General features: G+C 44.1%; 2 pseudogenes; one reads left to right on the top strand and one right to left on the bottom strand.

Annotated features, from left to right (window-relative positions):
- Nucleotides 1–331: 331 nt before the first annotated feature.
- On the bottom strand, nt 332–762 carry LOC147457049 (uncharacterized; annotated as a pseudogene).
- A 3948-nt stretch (nt 763–4710) lies between these two features.
- Nucleotides 4711–6329, top strand: LOC147457048 (fructose-bisphosphate aldolase, cytoplasmic isozyme-like; annotated as a pseudogene).
- Nucleotides 6330–7558: the final 1229 nt, after the last annotated feature.

The raw sequence follows: 7558 nt of genomic DNA, 5'->3' as shown, positions 1-7558 counted from the left end.
CATCATCCCCCACGGATTCTCCTCCACTTGCTCCTGCGCTTCAGCTGCTCCCATCTCCCACAATGCTCAACTGCGGCAAGATTTTCTACTCTACAGCCGGCCCCCTTAGAAATATAACTTTGCTGGTAATTAATTGGAGCGAAGCCAATGGGCTAATTCTTAACACTCTCTCTCTCTCTCTCTCTCTCTCTCTCTCTCTCTCTCTCTCTCTCTCTCTTTTGGACCATAAAGGACACTTGGATATGAAATCCTTGAACATTATAATTTACAAGACCCTCTATTCACCCTGTGCAAAACCTTTGCTAGCATGACATTTACACGATGAAAGGCAGGTCAGGCGGCAGCTCTAACAAAAACTTAACACTATCAATCTTCATCCTTCTATGGACCAAGAAGCCACCACTATGTGTGCAGGAAATTCGCAGCCATGATCAAGTATGGAGTCATTTCTGGCTCGATGTCAAACTCCGTCTCAATGCCATTGGAAAACTGCAAAGACCAGTAGAAAAACTCGCATACTTTTTCCAGAACCGGTGTGCTTATCTCCGGAATCTTGACTTCCCGTCTCCTTGAAGCCTCCGGCAGAGCTGAGCATGCTTTTGAGGGTGTTCGAGACGACGGCAGCCTTGCGATCAATGACAAACCCAAACCCCTCCGCACTCACAAGCGTGATAGTGTCCTCCTTCCGCATGGCTATGGCGAAGAAGAAGGCAAGCCCTGCACGAGAGAGAGAGAGAGAGAGAGAGAGAGAGAGAGAGAGAGAGAGAGAGAGAGAGAGAGAGAGAGAGAGAGAGAGAGAGAGAGAGAGAGAGAGAGAGAGAGAGAGAGAGAGAGAGAGAGAGATAGTTCTATTATCGTCCTGGGAGGTCAAATATGACCTATGGGACCAAATGAACATGTCATGTGGTGTGAGTGGAGTTCATAAGTGACTCTCGATGCTCAAAAATGGTTGAAATGAGCGTTGCAATAGAGAGTCCACATCGTGGTTGGGAGAGGAAGGTATGTAGGGAGAGATCATGGCTGAATATATGGGGAAAAGAGGACCTAATGTGGTCAAAAGCTGAGCACTCAAGTAGTGTGTGGTACTCACTCTCTCGCACTTGACTAGGGCATAAGGTGCAAAGTCGATGACACTCCTCGCCAGTGCCCCAACGTCCTGTCTCGCAGCGTAGAGAATGGGAGCTAAGACGAATGGAGGCAATGGTGCGGATCGCACTCAACGGGATGGGCTCAAGGATGTAGGAATGGATTCGGTTACCTCGTTCCGAGAAGAAGAGAGATTTGTAGTTTGGGGCAACGTGTGTGGTGTAATGGCTGAAGCGAGAACCTCCGGATTTCTCCCAAGCCGTGATACATTGGCGTTGTAAGAAGGCCTCATTAACTTGGGAGTCGATCGACGCATCCTTGACCAAGTGACATGCATCCCATCTTCCAAACCATTTCTTGATATCAAGCATCCACCCCGAACTTAGTATTTTGCTCTTGCATGTCTTTTGAACCATTTGACTTGCTTCATATGCGATTCTAGGAAGTCGATGCAAAGGGCTACGTTGTGTCTTACGCATGTACTCCACAACCCTTTGCATGCCCAAGACCTCAATGGGAAGCAATCCGGACTCAAGAAGTAAGAGCATGTAGGGTGTTTGTGTCTTGACTTGGAGAAAGTTGGTGAGAAAACGCTTTTGGACATTCTCAAACTCTTTCCAAGTAGACTTCCCGATGCTTCCACCCCACACCTCCACTCCATAAAGAAACACCGGTGTCACCAATGTGTCAAAGAGGTTCTTTTTGAGAGCCCAACACTTGATCTCTCCTGCATTGCACATGTTCTCAAATGCATAATAGGCCCTCTTTCCGGCTTCCAAGCGACGCATTGCACAATCCTTCCATTTATGATTGGATGGAACCTCAAGGCCAAGGTACTTGAAGTGATCTACCACTTCAAGTTTCTCATTGTTATATACATTGCATGGATTTTCATCATTGAGGGTCTTTACAAGCATAACCTTGGTTTTGGATCCATTCACGATCAGCCCGCTATGTAGGCAAAAGCGTTCCAAGACACTCATAAGCTTTTGTGCATCTTCTAAGGTATGTGCCAAGAGCACTACATCATCGGCATAAAGCAAAAGCATGATCACCGCATTTCCAATCTTAACCTCTTCTATGCCTTCTTGCTGCATAAAGTCAAGAACCATGCATTCCAATTCATCCTTGTTTGACACCAATAGTGCTTGCAAAAAATTCTGAAATTCCATCTCCCATACGTAATCGACATATCACTTTTTGGTAGATGCGAAAGACTGCATGCATAAATTCTCTCGGCACTTGAAGGCTTTGCATACGTCTCCAAAGATTTCCTCACGGTACCATGTCAAAAGCTTTCTTGAAATCCACAAAGCAACAATACAACTTTTTTCCTTTCAATCGAGACGCTTCCATAAGAACTCGAAGAGTGACAAGGTGATCAATAGTGCTATGATGCTTTCGAAAACCTGCTTGGCCAAGTGCACGTTTGCCATTCTTTTCAGCCCATTCACTTATCTTCATCTCCATGATACATCCAAATAACTTTGCCATTAAAGAACCAACCATTATAGTGCAATAGTTGTTCACATTGTTTATATCTCCTCCTTTGTGCAAAGGTTTGATCCAATTTGCACTCCAATCATGAGGCATGCCATATTGAAGTGCAAGGTTAAACATATCGCATATCCAATATCGTGTTTTCTTTCTTGTCCATTTAATCATTTCAGCCTTGACACCTTGAAGGTCACCTGCCTTACGAGTAGCAAGTTTCTCAAGCGCGCGGCATACATCTTCAATGGTAAAGAAGGGAGACATAAACGAAAGGGAGCTACAACATTCCATCTTATCAACATTGGGTTGCTCATAGAGGTTCTTACAATGCATACACATATCCTCAAGAGTCAAGTCACCAAAGCTCTCAACGCGCTTGCCTTTTAGATTTTGCCAAAACTTGCCACATGCATGTGCTTTCTCTTGTGCTAAAAGAAGTTGTTTTTCGACTTCCCACCTTCTCCTCTTCTTTTAAACAAGTGCTTTGTATGTGTGAACATTCCAAGTAAACTTCCTTGTCTTTGATTGCATCCAATCTTAGCAAGTGTTTTCGGGCTTGACTACATTCCATGTCAAACCATTTCTTCTTGGTGCTACCCTTCTTAGACCTTTTGCAAGATATGTGTTTCACCGAAAAGCATTCCTTCGCACAAGAGAAAATTACTTCTTTGAAAACTTTCCACTTGCATTATTCTAATGTTGGGCTCTCTTGATGCTCTATCATGCTTAACATTTGGTCCACCATATCCGTATATATAAGTGCTCGTTTGAAGTCTAGACGTAGGTACAAATGATTCACATCATGATTGGAGGCTACATGCTCGGGCCGTTTACCACACTTGAGGTCAATACATAACATCCTATGATCCGATTCCGGATTCCATTCACCAAGTGTAAAGCTTTGTATGCATTCTAGAGTGGCTTCCGAGAACAACATATAGTCAATCACGTTAGCACCGTTGTGCTTTCTACATGTAAAGTCATTGGTGCCTTGCCATAGAGATACACCATTTGCAATGAGCATTCCGGTACTATTGCACATATGTAGAAGTGACTTTCCATAGTGATCCACTTCTTTTGCATCATTAGAACTTCGATTATACATGTATGAGTCATCCATTCTTCTTGAGACATGCGGCATGTCTACTTGTTGTGTGTCGTGTTGTAACATATTTGTGCGAGCATTCATGTCTCCAAAAACAATGACTTCACCTTGATCCTTGTAATGAGCAATGTCTTCCTCTAGTTCAACAAAGGGCTGATCTCTATCCATATTCAAGCAAGCATAAAATTTGGAGTCATAGTGAGGAATGTAGCAACCGGCCACAAACATGACTTGACCTTTGGTGGGCTAATTTTCAGCCATAAGTAGCGTTTATACTTATCTTCTTTGACAATGGAAACATCTTTCAAACCCTTTTTGGTCATACATGCTACGCCTCCTTGGCCTCTTCGTTGCTTTGCATTTTTGGCCCACATCAAAGAATGCACATCGTATTTGTCAAATCCAAGAATTCGTTGCGCATCATGCTCCCATGTTTCGACAAGAAGTATCACATCGGAGTCATTGGTAAGCTCATCAATGCCAATTCCCGCATTCCATGGATACCCGTTACAATTCCAAAAGCTTATTCGCAAGCGTGAGTTGGTCTCATAGATCATGTGTCCCTATTTGTTGGGTGGACTTGCATCCTCCTTAAGTGGCTTTTCTTCTTGAGGTGATACCTTAAGCTTCTTGCTTCTTTCCTCATATGCTTTGTGACATACATTTTATTGCATAAGAGTGCGATCCTCATATACATTACAACCTCTTCCTTTGAGGTAGATCCAACCATTGTCAAGGATGATCTTTCTCTTTACCTCATCAGCCATGGTACATACAATAGATCTTTCTCCTGAGCGAGGGACTCCTTGTTTTCCAACTCGATGTGCACCATAAGCCATGATTCCTGACATGCCAAAGTGTGTAGCAAAAAAATCTTCAATAGCAACTGCAAGAGATTGGGGTGTTTCCATGCTTTCCTCCTTGATTCCACAAATGACGATGTTCTTTGAGCGTTTTTGTCGTTCGTGCAATTCTTGAGTGTCCACATTCTCTACATTCTTTGCTTGGACAACGGATTGCGTGATATGAGATGTAGAAACCACATTATCCTTACATATATCAGCCCATGATTTGGAATATGCATTTCTCATCTCACATACATCATGTCGTATTGTATCTATTGTTTCCTCTTTCAATACATGATCACTCTCAACTTTGCTCAAGCGCTCTTTCAATACATTCATGTCAACAAGAGAGCGTTTACATTCTTGAACTTCATTCTCAAGATGCATCAAGCGTGTTGTTTGCATTTCAAGAACCTTCTTGAGGTGCTCATTCTCCACAACGAGAACTCTTAAAGTACCATTCTCCATTGCAAGTGCGCGCAACTCTTCACCTTGTTTGTTGACGGTTTCTTGTAATGAGATCAAGTAAGCCATGATCATTGCTTCCGTTGTTGTAGATGATGTGGTTGGATTAGCATCCAAATTCCTTGGAGATTTTGCATATTCTCCATGGCGAGTGTGGCTTTTCCACCCTTGTGAGTTTTGTCTGACATTGCCTTCAAGTCGGCAACAAAAAGGCAAAGTTTTGATAGTTTTTTCAGTTCTGAGATGCTATTACAGCAAAGACTTTCATTACACAGAAAAATTATGTCTTTACATCAATGCGTAGAGGGCTTCGTGCTCTTCGATTGAGGCTATAGATCACCTAAATCGGAGTTCGGATGAGCAAGTTATGGTCAAAAGAGTGAACTGCTGTCTACTAGGTCAAAAAACGGCAGAGAGAGAGAGAGAGAGAGAGAGAGAGAGAGAGAGAGAGAGAGAGAGAGAGACCCTTGCATCTCTACCTTGCTAGCTGCCGTGGCCGCGTTCAAGGGTAAATATGCAACTGAGCTTATTGCGACTGCCAATTACATTGCGACCTGGCTCTCTCTCTAAAAAAACTGAACTCTCTCAAAGAGCGCGCGCCGGCGCGCGCTCTTTGAGAGAGTTCAATTTTTTTAGAGAGAGAGAGAGAGAGAGACCCTTGCATCTCTACCTTGTTAGCTGCCATGGCCGCGTTCGAGGGTAATATGCAACTGAGCTTATTGCGGCTGCCAATTACATTGCGACCTAGCAAGGGAGCCGTTTGTGGAGGTACTTAAAGAGGGTGGATTAGTCCTCGGCATCAAGGTAGATAAGGGCACTGTCGACCTTGCAGGCATGCGCTGACGGTGAGACAACCACTCAGGGATTGGACGGCCTTGCCCAATGCTGGAGCCCGATTTGCTAAGTGGAGAGATGTGCTCAAGATTGGTCCAACTGAGCCGTCTCCTCTTGCCATACTTGAGAATGCAAATGGGTTGGCTCGCTATGCCGTACAAGCACTTCAAAAGACGGTTCCTCCTGCTGTTCGTGGTGTCATGTTCTTGTCGGGCGGTCAAAGTGAGGAAGAAGCAACTTTGAATTTGAATGCCATGAATGAGCTGGATACCAAGAAGCCATGGACACTTTCTTTCTCATTTGGACGAGCATTAATTCAAGCCAACACTTTGAAGACTTGGGCTGGAAAGAAGGAAAACATTCCTACAGCACAAGCTGCTTTGCTTGCCTGATGCAAGGCCAACTCTAGTGAGGTGGCTGTACTTGGCAAATATGTTGGAGATGCTGCTAAGGGCGTTGGCACTGATGAATCGCTTCATGTTGCCAACTACAAGTATTAGTTCTCATATTCTTAAGCTATTGAGTTTTGATTGCAATGATGTTTCATGTTCTGTAATAATGTTTAGGTGTGGGGGTGGCTGCAGAATGAAGCAAATGGGCTATTTTTCTGAGGTTTATGTAACGGGCATCTTTATCATGATTTAATTTAGCTACCGTTTATTCCTAGTAAAGAGAGAGAGAGAGAGAGAGAGAGAGAGAGAGAGAGAGAGAGAGAGAGAGAGAGAGAGAGAGAGAGAGAGAGAGAGAGAGAGAGAGAGAGAGAGAGAGAGAGAGAGAGAGAGAGAGAGAGAGAGAGAGAGAGAGAGAGCAACGCAGGGTTGCAAAATCATAAGCAGAAGCAACAGAAAGAAAGGAGAGAAAACCATCAGAGATGCCGCCCAAATTGGATCCCTCGTAGATAGTGGAAGGGACGACATCAACCTTGGCTTGACGATTTTGGACAGTGAGCTTGACGATAACGTGCAGGCCCTTCCAGTCCTTGGTAATCTCCTTGGCGATGTCTTCTTTTATAACTTTCTTGGGCGACAGACCCAGAGGCCCAACCTTGGGTGCCAATGAAGAGGTAGCTCCAACCTCCCCTCCTGTTAAACGAACAAAAACCACCTCCTCATATTCTTGTTTCCCTTGCTTTATCAGCATTGCATCTTCATCGTGGGGCCAAAACATGCATCACTCAGCTTCATGTCTACTGTTTGTTGGAGTTTACGGGTGGCTCCCTCAATGGTGACGTTGAAATGGAGCACGACTAGAAGTTGGAGAGCAATTAGCGCCGCTGCCCTTGTGATCAAAGCCCTCAAGGAGCCCGAGCGCGATAGGAAGAAGATGAATGCATTGCTGCAGTTGCTACTCCTTGCAAGCTTGAAATAGTAGCTAAACGTGATATAATCCATGCTCAAGAACGAGTGTTGTTGTGGTGGGCGCCTGTGAACACGACCTCTAAAGACATCTAGACTTTCTCATGATTAATACTAAGAGCCTTGTTAATCCGCTCTGAGTTTCATGCAACAATTATCTCTCTAATCTTGAAGAGGGCAAGCTTTGACAGTCAGATTCCTGCCCATTTAATGCATAATCAATACCACAATGATGAAGTCCATTGACAAAAACAACAAAGATGCCACCATTTGCATTTATGACATTGTTTAACAGCAGATGCTCCTCATGATTGCTGACTACTCGCGTAATTGCATTGTCAGAATTCCTCCTATTAATTTGACCATGCAAGCCG

This window comes from Adiantum capillus-veneris, chromosome 5, assembly GCF_014529385.1.
Source record: "Adiantum capillus-veneris isolate H3 chromosome 5, ASM1452938v2, whole genome shotgun sequence".
Lineage (NCBI taxonomy): Eukaryota > Viridiplantae > Streptophyta > Polypodiopsida > Polypodiales > Pteridaceae > Adiantum > Adiantum capillus-veneris.
Note: the sequence above shows the minus strand (reverse complement) of the source record. Positions and strands in the feature narration are given on the sequence as shown.